This window comes from Molossus molossus, unplaced genomic scaffold (assembly GCF_014108415.1).
Source record: "Molossus molossus isolate mMolMol1 unplaced genomic scaffold, mMolMol1.p scaffold_m16_p_2, whole genome shotgun sequence".
In the NCBI taxonomy this organism is placed as follows: Eukaryota; Metazoa; Chordata; class Mammalia; order Chiroptera; family Molossidae; genus Molossus; species Molossus molossus.
In genome coordinates this window covers 68,012,321-68,031,944 of record NW_023425355.1, presented here as the reverse complement: position 1 = coordinate 68,031,944, position 19,624 = coordinate 68,012,321, and the positions used below count along the sequence as shown (strand labels likewise).

General features: G+C 37.3%; 1 protein-coding gene across 1 annotated transcript in view; it reads left to right on the top strand.

Moving 5' to 3' along the window:
* Positions 1 to 19,624, top strand: part of GPC3 (glypican 3) — an 827,003-nt gene that overhangs the window by 514,915 nt on the left and 292,464 nt on the right. The gene's annotated exons all lie outside the window — the stretch shown is intronic.

The following is a 19,624-nucleotide window of genomic DNA, read 5'->3' as shown; positions in this document are numbered from 1 at the left end:
AAAAGCAACAGCAATTCATTCACCTGCAGTGATCCATCCGGCAACAGCAGCAAGCTCGATACTTGTCTTTGAATGCCGTATTTCACTTAGCATAAAAGTTTCCGGGTCCCTCCATGTCATCTCAAATTATGAGATCTTTCTTTATTACAGCTGCATAGTATTCCATTGTATATATGTACAGCTTTTTTCTCCACTTGCTATTGATAGACACTTGGGTTTTTTCCAGATCTTAGCAATTGTAACTAGTGCTGCTATGAACATAGGGGTGCACATATTATTTCTGATTGGTGTTTCAAGCTTCTTAGGGTATGTTCCTAGAAGTGGGATCACTGGGTCAAATGGCAATTCAATTTTTAACTTTTTTGAGGTAACACCTTAGTGTTTTCCATAATGGCTGCACCAGTCTGCATTCCCACCAGGAGTGTGCTAGAGTCCCCTTTTCTCCATACCCTTGCCAGCACTTGTTTTTGGATTTGTTGATGGCAGCCATTCTGGCAGGTGTGAGGTGATACCTCACAGTTGTTTTAATTTGCATCCTTCTGATGGTTAGTGATGTTGAGCATTTTTTCATATGTCTCTTGGCCATTTGTATGTCCTTTTGGAGAAGTGTCTCTTTAGATCCTCTGCCCATGTTTTAATTGGGATCTTTGTCTTCCATTTCTTAAGTTGTATGAGTATTCTATATATTTTGGAAATTAACCCCTTATTTGATGTATCATTGGCAATTAGGTTCTCCCATACAGTGGGATCCCTTTCTATTTTGATGGTTATTTCTTTTGCTGTGCAGAAGAAGCTTTTTAGTTTGATGTAGTTTCATGTGTTCATGTTTTTCTTTGTTTCTCTTGCTTTAGGTGTTGTATCGGTGATAATTCTGCTGTGTGTGATGTCTGAAATTTTGTTGTCTACATTTTCTTCTAGGATTTTTCTGGATTTTTGAGTCACATTTAAGTCTTTTATCTATTTTGAGTTTATTTTTGTGTATGGTATAAGTTGGTGGTCTAGTTTCATTTTTTTGCATGTAGCTGTCCAATTTTCCCAATTCCATTTATTAAAGAGGCTGTCCTTCCTACACTGTATGCTCTTACCACCTTTGTCAAATATTAATTGAGCATACAGCCTTGGGTCCACTTCCGGTTCTCTATTCTGTCCCATTGATCAATATGCCTGTTCTTGTGCCAGTAACAGGCTATTTTGTTTACAATGACTTTGTAGTATAACCTGATATCCGGTATTGTGATCCCTCCTACTTTGTCCTTCTTTTTCAAGATTGCTTTGGTTATTCGGGTTTTGTTGTTGTTGTTCCATATATACTTTTGAAATATTTGTCCTATTTCTGTGAAATATGTCATTGATATTTTAAAGGGGATTGCATTGAATCTATAGATTGCTTTGGCTAGTATGGACATTTTAATGATGTTAATTTTTCCAGTCCCTGAACAAGGTATATGTTTCCAGTTTTTATATCTTCCTCTATTTCTTTTTTCAATGTCCTGTAGTTTTGTGCAAATAAGTCCTTTCTTTGCTTCTTTGGTTAAGTTTATTCTTAGGTATCTAAATTTTTTTGCTTCAGTGGTAAATGGGATTGTTTTTTAGTTTCTCTTTTTGTGAGTTCATTATTGGTGTATAAAAATGCCACCGATTTCTTGATGTCAATATTTTATCCTGCTACTTTGCCAAATTTGTTTATTAAATCCAGCAGATTTTTGATGGTGTCTTTAGGGTTTTCTAGGTGCAATATCATGTTATCTAGAAATAACGACAGTTTCTTTTTTTTAAAAAAAAATTATCTTTATTGTTGAATGTATTACAGATGTTCCTCCTTTTTCCCCTATTGACCCCTCCTCCCTCGCCCCTCCTACCTTTTTCCACACTGTTGTTTGTGTACATTTATTATGCATATATGCATATAAGTTCTTTAGTATATATTTTTCCTGCCCCTACCCCTCTTCCTTTTGAGGTTTGTCAGTCTAACAACCAATGTGTACTTCTTAATCCCTTCACCTTTTTCACTCACTCCCCTAATTCCCCTCCCATCTGACAACCAACAAAATGTTCTCTGTATCTATGAGAATGTTTCTGTTCTGCTTGTTCATTTTGTTTGTAGATTCAATTGTTGATAGATGTGTATTAATGGCATTTTGTTTCTTCATATTTTTTATCTTCTTTTTCTTCAAGAAGACCCTTTAACATTTCATATACTACTGGTTTGGTGATGGTGAACTCTTTTAGCTTTTTCTGGTCTGGGAAACTCTTTATATGGCCATCAATTCTAAATGACAGCTTTGCAGGATAGAGTAATCTTGGTTGGAGGTTTTTACTTTCCATTACTCTGAATATTTCTTGCCATACCCTTCTGCCCTGCAATGTTTCTTTTGAGAAATCAGCTGACAGTCTTATGGAAGCTCCCTTGTAGGTAACTAACTGCTTTTCTCTCGCTGCTTTTAAGATTTTCTTTGTCTTGAACATTTTGCATTTTGATAATGATGTGTCTTGGTGTGGACCTCTTGGAGTTCATGTGGTTTGGGACTCTGTGTGCTTCCTGGACTTGTATGTCTGTTTCCTTCACCAAGTTAGGGAAGTTTTCTGTGATTATTATTTCAAACAGGTTTTCAATTTCTTGTTCTCTCTCTTGTCCTTCTGGCACTTCCAAGATGAAAATGTTTGTACACTTGAAGTTGTCCCAGAGGCTTCTTACACTATACTTATTTTCTTTTGGATTCTTTTTTCTTTTTGCTGTTCTGATTGAATGTTTTTTGCTTCCTTATATTCCAAATTGATGGTTTGCTTCTTGGCTTTACCTACTCTATTATTGAATCTGTGTAAATTATTCTTTATTTCACTTAGTGCCTCTTTCATTTTTGACTCATCCTTTTTGTGCTCTTGAGGCACACACTAAGTTCATTGAAGTTTTCACTAAGTTAATTGAGCATCTTTATAAGCAGTGCTATGAACTATGCATCTATTAGATTGCTTATCTCCATTTTGTTTAGTTCTTTCCCTGGAATTTTGTACTGTTATTTTATTTGGGACATGTTTCTTTGTCTCCTCATTTTGGCTGCTTCCATGTGTTTGTTTCTATGTATCAGGTAGACTTGCTATGTCTCCCGGGCTTCCTAGAGTGGACTTTTGTGTAGGTGTCCTGTAGGCACCACCTCCCTGGTCTCACAGCTGGGCCCTCGAGGTGCACCCCTTGTGTGGACTTTATACCCTTCTGTTGTAATTGAGTTTTGATTGCTGTTGACACATCAATGAGAGGGTTTTACTCAGGCTGATCAGCTGTAAGGACCGGCTGTGCCCACTATCCACCGACCTCTGACTACCTTGGAGGATCAACTGTGCAGGGGCCCACCACACAGAGCAAGACTTACTTCATCAGGGCTCTGGTACCCACTGAATTCACTCATTGAGTGTGTCAATTATGGACGTGGTTGGGTGGTGGTGCTTCGATGTGGTCTGAAGCTGTCTATTGGGTGTGCTGGCTCTGGGACAAGGTCGGCTGCTGCCTGTGATCTACCCGGGGCCACTAGGCATAAGCTACAAAGCAGTCTGCAGATGGCTGCATCTTGTGCTGGGCTTGGAGCTGCCCAGCCAAAGCCAAGTTGTGAATCAAGGCTGGCTGCTTAGAGTGTCAGGCCTGTGGCCACCTAACAAGAGGTATGGGGCTCACTGAGACCAGATGCTGCTTGTTTGAGTGAATTTAGGAAAATGTGAAGCAGGATCCATGACAGGCCATTCCCATGATAAAGTAACTGGGAACAACTTGGGTAGGCCTGAAAGTTGGGTGAGGCATGGCCTGAGAGAATCACCAAGGCAGGGCGAACAGTATGAGCCAGGTTGCTGGAGTCTCACATATGGCTGATGTCTGCCAGGCTCCTGGGGGAAGGGCTCACCCAAAGAACAAAGGCCTTCAAGAGCACATCTGTCCGGGAGAAAGCTGTCCCTCCAGCCCTCGCCCCAATGCCAAACAACTCAGTTCTTCCTCATATGTCTTTGTGCCTTTTGAGCTGCCTCCCCTCCACACTGGACTTAGAGGAAGCTGGTCCGAGTAAGTCCCTGAGTGAGCTCTTTAAGAGAAGCTGCTTGGGGCTTGAGCAGGCTCAGCCTCCCTGAGCCTCAGTTCCTGCTGGTTTTTACAGCGAGAAGTTATGGGGACCTCTCTTCCTGGCACTGGAACCCGGAGCTGACGTCCTGGTTTGGGAGGTGTACCCCTCACTCCTCAGGAAGGTCCTTCACAGGTGAGGTACCTTCCTAATTTTTATGCGCCACATGTGGGTGGGGAACAGTCCTTCCATACCTCTGCCCCTCCTAACAGTTTCCACGTGGCTTCTTCTTTAATTTTGTAGTTGCAGGACTTCCATTCAGCTTGATTTCGGGTGGCTTTGAATGACGGTTGTTTTATAGTTTAGTTGTAATTTTGATGTTAGTAACGAAAGTTTTATTTCTTTCTTTCCAATCTGGTTTCCTTTTATTCTTTCTTCATGTCTAATTGCTGTGACTAAGACCTCCACTACTATATTAAATAAGAGTGGTGAAAGTGGGCATCCCTGTCTTGTTCCTGTTCTTAAGGGAAATGCTTTTAAATTTTGCCCATTGAGTATGATGTTGGCTGTAGGTCTTTCATATGTGGCCTTTATTATGTCAAAATATAATCTCTGTATTCCCAGATTGCTGAATGTTTTTATCAGAAATGGGTGCTGGATTTTGTTTATTGCTTTTTCAGCGTGTATTGATATAATCATAGGATTTTTTATCTTTCATTTTGTTCATGTGGTGTATCACATTAATTGATTTGCAAATATTGTACCAGCCTTGCATCCCTGGGATGAATCCCACTTGGTCATGGTGAATAATTTTTTTGATGTATTCCTGGATTCAATTTGGTAGTATTTTGTTTAGGATTTTGGCATCTATATTCATCAGGGATATTGGCCTGTCGTTTTTTTTTGTTTGTTTGTTTGTTTGTTTTCTCGTAGTGCTGTTTTCTGGTTTTGGAATTAGAATTATGCTGGCCTCATAAAACGAGTTTGGGAAGGCTTCTTCTTGAATTTTTTGAAATAGTTTGAGGAGATTCGGTATTAGTTCTTCTTTGAATGTTCGGTAAAATTCCCCTGTGAAGACTTCTGGGCCTGGGCTTTCATTCGCTGGGAGAGTTTTGAATACATCTTCAATTTCTTTTGTTGTTATTGGTCTGATCAAGTTTTCTATCTTTTCCCGGTTCACATTTGGGAGACTATGTGTTTCTAGAAAATTTTGCATTTCGCTTAGATTGTTAAATTTGATGATGTATAATTGTTCATAATATTTGTTAACAATCCTTTGTATGTCTGTAGTGTCAATTATTATTTCTCCTCTTTCATTTCTGATTTTGTGTATTTGGGTTCTCTTTCTTTGTTTCTTGGTGAGTCTAGCTAAGGGTCCATCAATCTGGTTTATCTTTTTAAAGAACCAGCTCTTTGTTTTATTGATCCTTTGAATTGTTTTTATGGTCTCCATGTCATTTATTTTTGCTCTTACCTTAACTATTTCCTTCCTTCTACTTGCTCTGCAGTTTTCTGTGTGTGTGCTTTCTAGTTTTATAAGTTGTGAGGTTAGATTGTCTATTGGAAATTTTTTTTGGTTGTTGATGTAGGCCTGTAGTGCTATGAACTTCCCTCTCAGGACTGCTTTCGCTGCATCCCATAGATTTTGTGTTGTTGTGTGTTCATTTTCATTGGTTTCTAGGAAGTTTTTAATTTCTTCCTTGATCTCCATGGTAACCCATTCATTGTTCAATAACATGCTGTTTAGCCTCCATGATTTCAAATGTCTTTTCATGTTCCTGTTGCAATTGATTTCTAGTTTCATGCCATTGTGACCTGACAAGATGCTTGATATGATTTTAATCTTCTTGAATTTGTGGAGACTTAGTTTGTGTCCTAACATGTGGTCTATCTTTGAGAATGTCCCATGTGCACTTGAAAAGAATGTGAGTTCTGTAGTTTTGGGGTGTAATTTTCTGTAGATATCTTTGAAATTCATTTGATTTAGTCTTTTACTTAGAGTCTGTGTTTCCTTGTTAATTTTTGTCTCAATAATTCAGTAATGTCAGCAGCATGTTGAAGTCCTCTGCTATGATTATATTGCTATTAATTTCTCCTTTAAAGTCCTCCAAATGATTTTAAAAATATGTTGGTGCTCCTATATTGGGTGCATATATATTTACCATGGTTATATCTTCCTGTTGGATAGATCTTTTCAATATTATGTAGTGGCATTATTTGTCTCTAGTTATGGTCTTCATTTTGAAATCTACTTTATCATATATGAGTATTGCTACCCCAGCTTTTTTTTCCTTTCCGTTTGCTTGAAAGATTGTGTACCATGCCTTCACTTTCAACTTCTGTGAGTTTTTTGTTGTGAGGTGGATCTCTTGAAAGCAACATATATGTGAGTCATGCTTTATTATCCAGTCAGCTACTCTGTGTCTTTTTATCGGAGCATTCAAACTATTCACATATAAGGTGATAATTTATATGTACTTATTTATTGCCATTTTTGTTTAGTGTGTTTCTAGTTTTTCTTCCTATTTCATCTACTAATTACAGCAGTCCTTTTAGCATATCTTGCAATACTTGTTTGGTGTTTATGTATTCCTTTAGCCTTTTTTTTTATTTTTTTGGTCTGGCAAGCTCATTATTTGACCTTTTATTTTGAATGATAGCCTTGCTGGATAGAGTAGTCTTGGATTCAGATTCTTGTTTTTCATGACCTTGATTACTTCATGCCACTCCCTTCTGGCCTGTAGTGTTTCTGTTGAGACGTCAGCTGAGAGCCTTATAGGGTTTCCTTTTGTAGGTAACCTGTTGCTTATCCCTTGCTGCCTTTAGGATTCTCTGTTTGTCTTTAATTTTTGTCTGTTTAATAACTAGATATCTTGGTGTGGGCCTGTTTTGGTTCTTCTTACTTGGGACTCTCTGTGCTTCTTGAACTTGAATGCCTTCTTCCTTCACCAAGTTAAGAAATTTTTCTGTCACTATTACTTCAAATATATTCTCTAACCATTGCCGATTTTGTTCCTCTTTGGGGACTCCTATGATGTGAATGTTAATACGTTTACACTTGTCCCACAGTTCTCTTAAGCTATCTTCCTGTTTTGTTTTTTTTTTAATTTTGGTTTTCTGATTGGTTCATTTTTTCTACCCCATCTTCTAATTCACTGATCCGGTCTTCAGCTTCCTCTACTCTGCTGGTTAGTCCTTCCAATTTTTTTTCTTTTTTTTTTATTATCTGCTATGTCATTCTTCATTTCCAGGTGGTTGGTTTTCAATGTTTCTGTATCTTTACTCATGGTACAGATATTTTTACTCATGCTGTTGAGCTTCTTCAAAATTATGGCTCTGTTCTCTACCTCTGATCATTTGCTTAACTGCATTTCATTTATCTCATCTTTGGTAGGGTCTCTTGTTCTTTAATTTGGGATTTTTTTTTTTTATTTCTCCATTTTTGCTATCTCAGTGGGTTTTGGAGCCTCCCAAATTTTTCCTTTGTGTGTTGGTGTTCTGCTGTTTGTGGCTCCCTCTACTGGGTTTGGATGAGCCTGGGCAGGCCCACGTTAAACACCACTGTCAATTCTTACTCTCCTGGGTAGATTGGAAAGCCCGGGAAATGTTCAGTTATCTTCTAGCTTTTTTCTGGAGGCTAGTAGTCTCAGTTACTCAGTGCCTTAGAATGTAGCCCTGGTGTTCTGCAAAAGAGGATTTCCAGAGGGTGGGATAGATAATGGATTTTAATGAGCCTCAATTTGCAATTCTTTGTCTCACCTGGGAAAGGCTGACTCTCTGAGGTGGGTGATGGGGCTACTGCTTTTCCCCACAGCTCTGGGAAGGAGCACACTGGCCACAGTCATTTGTGGCAGCAACTCAGCAAAAGCTCTGAGTGGCCCTCCCAATCCTTGTTGTCCCCACAGAGTTCCAGCCCAGTCTTCCCTCCCTCTGCCAGAACCCCCAGGTGAGTGGCTGTGGCTATTTTAGTTCTCTTTCCCAGCTCTCTGCACTGTGGAGCAGGTTTGGTCTTTATTCCTCAGGGTCGCTGCTCACATCTAAAACTGCTGCTGTCCCTGGACTCCCAGTCTGCTGCCCTCTCGTGCCTCTGGAGATCCTACCAGTGTCCCTGGTTACATGGTCCTGTCCCACTGCTTTTCTGTTGCTTGTTTCTGAGGATTTGTCTTTATTTTAGTTGTAATTTCCATTTGTTTTTGGTATATCATCTATGTAGCTTCCATTCACTCTGCCTCCATTTTCATATTCTCTGCACCTATCTTGTGTGCAGCTGAGTCGTACAGTCCTCTCTAGTGCCCCCACACTCTGCAAGTCTCGCGAGTAATTGGATCACACAGTCCCTTTGGGGACCTGGCTTTATGCCTCTCTTATGGGCTGCTGTTTTGCACAGGTCTCTCTGGTGCTTCAGCAACCCGCAGTTCCTGCAGGTAACTGGATCGCACAGTCTCTGCTGGGTCACTCAGGCCTCTCTGGTGCTTCAGCACCCCACACGTCCCGCGGATAACTGGATCGCACATTCCCTGCTGCTTTGCACAGTCCTCTCTGGTGCCCCCACACCCTGCAGGTCCCGTGGTCAGGCAGCTGGATCTCACCAGTCCCTCCTGGGCTCTGGCTTCCCACCACTCTTGTGGGCTGCTGGGTTGCACAGGCTTCTCTGGTGCCCCAGCACCCCACAGGACGCACAAGCAGCTGGATTCCACCAGTTGTTCTCAGGCTCCAGCTTCCCACAGCTCTTGTGAGCTGCTGGACCGCACCGGCCTCTGTGGAGCCCCAGGTCCCACTGCTGGTGACTGGGTAGTGCTGATGCCCCATGGAGTGCAACTCCTGCTCACCTTTTGCTGTAGTTTTTGGGGATGGGCCTCAGCTGCTGGTCTGTGCTTCTATTGCCTGTGGATGGATGTCTGCTTCCCAGCCTCTGTTGCTGGGGGTATATCTGGACTGTGATCAGGCTGCTACTATGGGCGATGTTGCTGGACTCCAGGATGTCTGTGGCTTCAGCTACAGGCACCTTGGGAGCTCCAGTACTTGTGCACCGGTCTGTGTTGACACAGATTGTCCACTGGTTCAATGGTGCCAGGTGTGCTGGTGGGCTCAGGTTGCTGGGCCCCAGCTGCTCCCACTGCCTCCTCCCAGGGAAGAGCCAGGATCTTCCAAAATGGTGGGACCTCCCCGCGGCTCAGGGAGAAGTGCCCTGAAGGTCCACTTACCTTGGTAGCCGGCTGCTCTCTTCCACAGCACAGGAACTTTCTGCTCCATCGCTCTGCACTGCTCAGGTTTGGTCGTCCACCTTTATGTCCACTCACATTCTCTCACACACTCACCCTCCCTCCATTCCTGCCCACCGCCATGTTTTTTTTTGTTTGTTTGTTTTTTTTCGATAGCTCATTTCTTTTAAACATTGACTAGTATTTCATTATCTGGATGGGCACAGTTTATACATTCACTTATTAAGGGACATCTTGATTGCTTCCAACTTTTGACAATTATAAATAAAGTTCTATAAATATTTATGTGAAGGTTTTTGTGTAGTCATAAGTTTTCATCTTCTTTGGAAATATACCAAGGAGCACACTTGCCAGATCATATGGTAAGAGTATGTTTAGTTTTGTAGGAAGCTACCAAATTGTTTCCCCAAGTACCATTTTATATTCTCACCAGCAATATATGAGAGTTCCTGTTGCTCTTAGTCCTCATCAACATGTGGTATTTTCAGTGTTCCAGATTTAGATCACTCTAATAGCCCAAAGAATACTAAGGCCATTGTAATAGGTATGTAATGGTATCTTATTGTTTTAATTTGCATTTTTCTGATAACATATGATGTAGAGGATTTTTTCTTATGCTTTTCATGTTTTCTACCTGTATATCCTGTTTCGAGAGGAATCTGTTAAGGTTTTTGACACATTTTTTTAAAATATCTTAGAATTAATTTTTTACTGATTTTTTTTTTTTTAGAGAGAGAGATAGAAACATCAATGTGAGAGAGAAACATCGATAAGCTGCCTCCTGCATGCTCCTACTGGTGATTGAGCCTCCAAACCTGGCATGGGCCCTGACCAGGAATCTAACCGAGGCCTCTCAGTGCATGGGATGACGCTCAATCCACTGAGCCACACCAGCTGGGCTTTGGCTCATTTTTAAATTGGGTTGTTTTTTTCTTATTGTCAAGTTTAACAATTATTTGTATATTTTAGATAACAGTCCTTTATCATATGTCTTTTGCACAGATTTTTTTAAAGTCTGTGGATTCTGTTCTCATTCTCATGACAATCTTACATAGAACAAATGTTTTTAGTTAAAATTATTTTATTTTACTTTTCTACCATTTATCCCCTCGTACCCTCTTCTAACTTCAACCACCTCTCTTCCCCATGCAGTCACCACACTGTTGTCGATGTCCATGTGTTCTCTCTCTTTTTTTCTTTTTTGCTCAATCTTTCCACCCACCAACACCCAAATATTTTTACTTTTAATGAAGTCTAGCTTATTAACTGTTTTTTTCATAGGTTATATCTTTAGTGTTGTATCTAAATAAACATCACCATTCTAAATGTCATCTCACTTTTATCCTATTTTATCTTCTGGAAGTTTTATAGTTTTGTGTTTTATATTTAGGTTTATGAGCCATTTTGAGTTTGTTTTTGTAAAGGGTATAGTGTCTGTGTCCAGATTTTTTTATGTGGATGTCCAGTTGTTCCAGCACGATTTATTTGAAAGATAATCTTTGCTCCATTATATTACCTTTGGTTCTTGGTTAAAAATCAGTTGACTATATTCTTGTAGGTCTATTGCTAGATTCTTTATTCTGTTCCACTGATCTATTTGTTTATTCTTTCACCAATACTACACTGTCTTGAATGTTAGCCTTATAATAAGTTTGAAGTAATATAGTGTCAGTAATCTAACTTTGGTATTTTTCTTCAATATTGTATCAGCTATTTGAGGTCCTTTGCGTCTCTATATAAACTTCAGAATCAGTTTATCAATATTCATACAATTGCTTGCTGGGATTTTTTTTAATTAATGAATTTATTTTTGTTACAGATGTTTCTCCTTTTTACCCCACTGATTCCCCCTCTCCCTCCCTCCCCACCCTGTACCCACCCTTGTTGTTCATGTCCATTGTTCATACATACATGCATATAAGTTCTGTGGTTTATCTCTCCACCTCTCCCCCTCTTCAGGGGATTGTCAGTCTGTACCCCACTTCCACGTCCCAGAGACTACCCAATTCCTCAGACAGTTATGTTCATTATATTCCACAAATAAGTGAGATCATGTAATATTTGTCTTTCTCTGCTTGGCTTGTTTCACTTAGGATAATACTCTCAAGATCCCTCCATGTTGTCTCAAAGGATAAGAGATCTTTCTTTCCTACAACTGCATAGTGCTCCATTCAGTATATGTACCACAGCTTTTTTATCCATTCATCTACTGATGGACATTTGGGCTGTTTTCAGATCTTAGCTATTTTAAATAGTGCTGCTATGAACATTGGGTACATATATTCTATCTAATTGGAGTTTCAGGCTTCTTACGGTATATTCCTAGCAGTGGGATCACTGGGTGAAATGGAAGTTCAATTCTTAATTTTTTGATGTAACACCATATTGTTTTCCATAGTGGCTGCACCAGTCTGCATTCCCACCAGCAATGTACTAGAGTCCCCTTTTCTCCACACCCTTGCCAACACTTGTTGTTTGATGATTTGTTGGTGGCGGCCATTCTGACAGGTGTGAGGTGATACTTCATAGTTGTTTTAAATTGCATCTCTCTGATGATTAGTGATGTTGAGCATTTCTTCATATGTCTCTTGGCCATTTGTATGTCCTGTTTGGAGAGGTGTCTATACAGCTCCTCTGCCCATTTTTTAATTGGGTTCTTTGTCTTCCTTTTGTTGAGTTGTTTGAGTACTCCATATATATTGGAAATTAACCCCTTATCTGAGATATCATTGTAAATTATACTCTCCCATACAGTGGGTAGGTTGCCTTTCCATTTTCATGATTGTATCTTTTGCTGTGCAGAAGTTTTTGAGTTTGATGTAGTCCCATGTGTTCATTTTCTCTTTTGTTTCTGTTGCCTTAGGTGATGTATCTGTGAAAATACTGCTGCCTATAATGTCTGAAATTTTGTTGCCTACATTTTCTTCTAAGATTTTTATGGATTCATGAATCATATTTAAGTCTTTTATCCATTTTGAGTTTATTCTTGTGTAGGGTGTAAATTTATGGTTTAGTTTCGTTTTTTTGCATGTAGTTGTCCAATTTTCCCAACAGCATTTGTTAAAGAGGCTGTCTTTACTCCATTGTATGCTCTTGCTACCTTTGTCAAATATTAATTGAACATATAGCCTTAGGTCCATTTCCGGGTTCTCAATTCTGTTCCACTGGTCTATATTCCTGTTCTTGTGCCAGTACCAGGCTGTTTTGATTATAGTGGCTTTGTAGTATAACCTGAAATCTGGTAATGTGATCCCTCCAACTTTGTTCTTCTTTTTCAAGATTGCTGTGGCTATTCTAGGTCTTTTTTTGTTCCATATGAATTTTTGAAGTATCTGTTCTAATTCTGTGAAGTATGTCGTTGGTATTTTGATGGAGATTGCATTGAATGTATAGATTGCTTTGGGTAGTATGGACATTTTAATGATGTTAATTCTTCCAATCCATGAACAAGGTATGTGCTTCCACTTTTTTACATCTTCCTCTATTTCTTTTTTCAATGACCTGTAGTTTTCTGCGAATAGGCCCTTTACTTCTTTGGTTAAGTTTATTCCTAGGTATCTTAATTTTTTTTCTGCGATGGTAAATGGGGTTGTTTTTTTAGTTTCTCTTTCTATGAGTTCATCATTGGTGTATAAGAATGCCATCCATTTTTTGACATTAATTTTGTATCCTGCTACTTTGCCAAATTCATTTATTGAGTGTAGTAAATTTTTGATGGAGTCTTTGGGGTTTTCTACGTATAGTATCATGTCATCTGCGAATAATGACAGTTTTACTTCCTCCTTTCTAATTTGTATCTCTTTTATTTTTCTTCCTGTCTGTTTGCCTTGGATCTATAGATCAAGTTAGGAAAAACTGACATCTTGGCCATATGGCATCTTTCCATCCATGAATATAGAATATGTCTTTGTTTATTTAGTTTTTTCATATATATATATATATATATATTTTTTTTTGGAGAGAGAGAGAAAGGGAGACAGAGAGCGAAAAACATTGATTTGAGTGAGAATCGTTGACCAGTTGCCTCTCGTGTGTACCCTTACTGGAGACTGTACTTGCAACCTGAGCATGTGTCCTGACTGGGAATTGAACGGTTGACCCTTTGATGCATGAGATGATTCTCAACCAACTGAGCCACACTGGCCAGGGCTAGTTAGTTTTTATTGTTTTTTGTTTGTTTATTACTTTTGTAGTTTTTCTCATACAGATGTTGTACATATTTTGTTAGATTTATATCTAGGTATTTAATTTTTGAGGTGGTAATATAAATGATATTGTGTTTTTAATTTCAAATTCCACTTGTTTATTTTGGTATATAGGATATCAGTTGACTTGTATATTACAAAGATGTCCTACAATTTGCCAAAATTGCTTATTAATTCCAGGAGTCTTTTGAATTTTTTATGTAGACAATAATATCATCTGCAAACAAAGAACATTTTATATTTTCCTTCACAATCTATATACCTTTTCTTTCCTTTTCATGCCTTATTGCATTAACAAGGACTTCCAGTATGATGAAATGGAGTGATGTGAGGGGACACTGTTGTCTTATACTTGATATTAGTTGGGAGGCTTTGAATTTCTTACCATTAAGTGTGATTATACCTTTAAGTTATTTGCAGATAGTCTTTATCAAGTTGAGAAAATTCCCCTTTATTCCCAGTTTACTTAGATTTTAAAATATTATGAATGGTGTTGAATTTTGTTAAATTATTTATTGATATAATAATATGATTTTTCTTTTTTGATCTGTTGATGTGAAGAATACACTAATTAATTTTTGAAGCTTGAACCATCCTTGCATATCTGGGATAAATCCCACTTGGTTGTGGTGTATAACAACTCTTTTTATACATTTTTGGAATCTTTTATTTTTTCCTCCATCTATGTTCATGAGCCATATTGGTCTATAGTTTTCTTATAATGTGTTTGGTTTTGGTACTAGGGTAATGTTGGCCTCATAGAATGAGTTAGGAAGTAGGTCTTCTCCTTCTATCCTTTGACAGAGGTCATAAAAATTGACATAATTTCTTCCTTAAATGTTTGATAGAATTCATCAATGAGTCCATCTGGGTCTGATGCTTTCTGTTTTGGAAAGATATTAATTATTGATTCAATATCTTTAATAGATATAGGCCAATTCAGATTATCTATTTCTTGTGTGAGTTTTGGTGGATTATATCTTTCAAGGAATTGGTTTATTTCTTCTAAATTATCAGATTGAGGGAATACAGTTGTTCATAGTGCTTATTTATTATCATTTTCAATTTCCATGGGATCTGTAATGCTATACTCTTTTATGTCTTCATACACTTACTTTTAGTCTTCATGTATCTTTATATTTAAAAATAGGTTTCTTGCCCTGGCCAGTTTGGCTCAGCGATTAGAGCGTCAGTCCGCCAACCAGAGTCCCAGGTTCGGTTCCTGCTAAGGGTACATACATTGGTTGCAGTTTGTCCCCGGACCCCGTTGGGGTCATGTGGGTGGCAACTGCTTGATGTGTCTCTTTCACATGATGTTTCTCTTTCTCTCTTTCTCCTTCTCTCCCTCCCACTCTATCTGAAGATAAATGCAAAAAATATGTTCTCGGGTGAGGATAAAATAGGTTTCTTATAGGCAACATGCAGTTAGGTCATTTTTTTTAATTTACTCTTTTAATTGATGCCTTTAGACCACTTAATTGATCTACTATTTTAATTAATGCATTTACTTGATGCACTTAGACCACTGACATTCAACGCTTTTATTTATAGTTAGATTAGTATCTAACATTTTAGTTACTGTGTTTTCTATTTGTTGCTTTTGTTCTTTGTTCCTCTATTTTGTCTTCCTCTCTTTTTCTGTCTTTTGTGCTTTTAATTTACTTTTTTATTACTCATTTTTCCCCTTTCTTAGCATGTTAATTATAGTATTTTTAAAAAACTTTTTAATTGTTGCTTTAAAGTTTGCAATATACATTTAAAACTAATCAAAGTCCATTTTCAAGTGACACTATACCACTTCACAGGTTGTGTGAGTACCTTATAACAAAATAATCACAATTCTTTCTTCCCATCCGTTGTATAATTGCTGTCATTCATTTCACTTATAGATGTTTATATGTAATGATATATGCTTAAGATATACATAAGCATACATAATCAAACACAAAGTTGCTATTAGTAGTTTAAACAAACTTAACTGTTAGATCAATTAAGATTAAGAAAAAAGTTTTTCTTTCTTTTTTACTTTCACTTATTCCTTTTTTAATGGTTTTTCTTTATTTACATCTGAGTTTCGGACCTATATCATTTGCCGTCACTCTAACATCTTTAACACTTCACACAAGGCAGGTCTACTGGCAACAATTCCCCTTAATTTTTGTTTGAGAAAGTCTTTATTTTTACTTTACTTTCAAAATATAACTTTTCAAGATACAGAATTCTAAGTTGGTGATTTTTTTTCTCTCAAAACATGAAATATTTCACTCCACTCTCTCCTTTCTTGGTTTCTGAGGAGAAGTCAGATGTAATTCGTATCTTTGTTCCTCTATAAGTAAGGTGATTTTTTTCCCCCTTCTGTTTTTTTTTATTTTTATTTTTTTGAATTATTTTCTTTATCTTTCATTCTCTATAATTTGAAGATGGTATGCCTAGGTGTAGGATTTTGTTGTTAGAGGGTTTTTGTTTTATTTTGTTTTGTTTTTGCTTTTGTTCTGCATTTATACTCCTTGGTGTTTTTTTTAAGCTTCCTGGATCTGTGGTTTGTTGTCTGATCTTAATATTTCTTCTGTTCGTTTTCACTCTTCTCCTTCTGGCATTCCCATTATGCATATGTAACACCTTTTTTAGTAGTCCCATGGCCCTTGGATATTCTATTCTGTTTTATTTTTTTTTTTCTGTCTTTGTTCTATTTGATTTTCAGTTTTTGAAAATTTTGTTGATATATCCTCTAGCTGAGATAGTCTTTCCTCAACTTTGTCTCGTCTATCAATAAGGTCATCAAAGGGATTCTTCATTTTGGCTAATATTTTGTTTTGTTTTTTTTCTCTTTAGCATTTGCTTTTGGTTCTTTCTTATGATTTCAACATGATTACTTTCTTTGCCAATTTTTTTTTTCTCATGCTTTCTATTTTATTCATTATTAAAAATAATACTTTAAAAAAATTCTCGTCCTGTCAGTTCCAAAATTCCTGCAATGTCTGGTTTTGATGCTTGCTCTGTCACTTCAAATTGTGTTTATTTCCTTTTTGTATTCATTGTAATGTTTTTCTTGATAGTTTGACATGGCCTACTGGTTAAATGTATCTCCTATAAATAGGCCTTTAGTACTGTGGTGGTAAATTATAGCAGGAGGGGAGGCATTCTATACTTCTATGATTGGATCTCAATATTTTAATGAGTCTTGGCCTCTGGACGGTGAACTTCACAAGTATTTCTAAGGTTTTACTTTTTTTTATCCACCCTACCCCTTTTGGTAGGTCAGGGTGTTTAGAGTGGGCTGGAGTATGGTATTTCCTTTCCCCAGGTGAGAGGCTTTAATAATACCCCAGCAGATTAGGCTCTGGTTAACTAGTTTCTCCTGAGAGCAGGCCTTGTTGAGAACAGAGTGCTGTGGTATATTTCAAAATAGTTTTTTTTATCCTCTTCCTGCTGTAAACCTGAGGGATATTTTCTTGATATTTACACTGGTCATGTTCCTGAATGTAAATTTCACTGTATTGTGGTGTCCTCTTATTATTGAATTCCCCCTGGAGATTTTAACTCTCAATGATGTATAAACAGCCTCCAGCAGTTTGTAAATTACAGTTCCAGTTTTCATACACCAGCCCTGGGTTCAAAGGGGTGTTTGCTCCTGTATCTGCTCTGGTGGGACCATAACTCCCTGTATTTGCCTGTCTGTCTCTCCAATCTTGGTAACAGTGGATTACCCTCTGTCCTCCATTCTCTTATGAATCCAAGAAGCATTGATTCTTTCATCTGTTTAGCTTCTTATTTGTTGCTAGGATGGAGTGACAACTTCCAAGCTCCTTATATGTGGAACTGGGAACCCTAGTACTACTAATTTTACCATGGAATACAAGTACTGTTACTTGTTTTCCTTGAAGTAACAGGCTCACTTTGTTCTTTTCAAGAAAATGCCTGACAATTCAGCTGGTGTGTCTTAGTTGGTTGAGCATCATCCTGTGCACCGGGGGGTTGCTGGTTTGATTTCTGGTCAGGGTACATGCCTGGGCAGTGGGCTCAATCCGCAGCAGGGGATATACAGGAGGCAGCTAATCAATATTTCCCTCTCATCGATGTTTCTATCTCTCCCTCCCTCCTCTGAAATCAATAAAAACATAGTTTTAAAAAAGATGAAGTTAAAATAAAATGTATTAAAGAAAGAAAAAAATTGCCTGACAGATACTCAAGTTTGAATCACATTAGTTTGTCAGTCTTTGAAGTAAAGTATTTCATGGAAAAAGTGTTTAGTTCATCTCATAACCACACATGGGCTTTTCCTCTAGGTGACCATCATATTTTAGTATGTAGCAAAAGAACTTTATGTATAGTTCCCATTTCATCATACATAATATCAAAAAGACATGTAGTCAAGGGTCAAGATTTACTAAAATGAATTTTCACTCATTCATTTATATTCTTAAGTGAAACTGGCTTTAAAAAAAAAAACAAACCTGTGTTTAGCATTGAAAAATACAGTGACTACTATTAGTGTTTGGTGCCATTATTCTGACTCATGCTAAGGTGCCAGCAGTTTTACTTGCCATACCTTTTGCACCATCAGTGAAATGTCCTCACATTTTTTTGAGGATAAACCATGTATTTCAACAATGTTAATTTCATATTTTGACTATTTTAGCACTACTTATCCCCCCCCCAAGCTTTCACATTATAGATATTCTTCAGTTATTAGTTGGTGCTGATGCTGGATGAATATAAGCAAAACAAGAAGTCCATCTTATGTCTATAGATTTGTCCATTTGAAAGGCAAAACCACAGTTCTACTGAGGAGATATTAACTTGATCTTTATGTTTGAAACTAAATCTTTAATTCAATGAATTAATTTATTTAATTGGAATGTGGCATGATTTCCTCTACTGACTCTTCATCCTGTATGCACTCAGCAATATCAACTCTACAGTGTTTATTAGTTTCTCCACTACTATGTGTACTTTTCCAGCTATTGTAATACCATAGCTTTCTCCTATATGATGTTTAAGTGGCCTTTCCATTTATTTTCTGAAAAACCATAATAGTATTGATTTTTAAAGAGCTTATAACATCTACTTTTAAATATTTAATTTCTCTTTCAATAAACTCTGAATAATATTTTTCAAGATGACGTTACTGCTTAGTTCACGCTATAATACTACTGTAAAATATTCTATTGCCTCAGACACAGTAAGATAAGTTATTAGTGTCTGTAAGGCCAAAGGAATTAAGGCTTTTGTTATATATTTGTTTCTTAATTACAGTTTTAATCTACTGTGTAGGTCCTTTCTTTCTATGAGTCATAAAACTCTGATAAATCAGTTTAATTCCTTTTTAGCACCTTCAAACCTAGATATTGCCAATATGGGTTGAGCAAGGGAGTCTTATAATCTTTTTTGAAGTCAACTATCCATCCTTAAATATCAGAAAAATATATTTTAAGTTATTTTGATTATATTGTATAATAAATAAAATCTATAATAATAAAATTTATAGTTAATTTTAAACATATTTTTGAAGAATATTTTAAATATTATTGCAAATAAGACAGCAAAGTGTATTTACTTTTTATGTTTTCACATAGACATAAAACTTCTAGATTTCAATATAACAATTAAATGGTAATGAGGTTATAAAGATTATAGTAGGTGTAACCTAAGTAGCCGGTAAGAGCACTAAGTACTGAGAAACAATTCACCTCTTAAAAATTCATATATTTGTACCCTACACCTGCTATCTGAGAAAATTCTAGAATACACAAACACATATTCCAGAGCAATTATGTAGTTTCCAGAATTTTTTTCTATATGTTTGTAAGGGAAAAACAGTGACAGGGCCAAATAAATCTTAGTATTATTATGGAAATAAGTTTGGCCTCTAGCACCTCCTGAAAGCTGTTACAGTGAATGAATTGGAGGAGGTCTAAACTGGAGCTTGGGAGACCAATTAAGAGGATGTTGGGATAATCATGGTGGTCTGGTTCTCCAACTTGAGCATGTATCAGAATACTCTGGAGGGCTTATTAAAACTTACTGAATCAGAAACCCTATGATATGGCCACAACCATCTCACAGGGTTTCTGATTCAGTAAGTCTAATGCCAGGCCTTAAAATCTACATTTGTAACAAGTTCCCAGGTGACATATGCTGCTTGTTTTGGGATCAC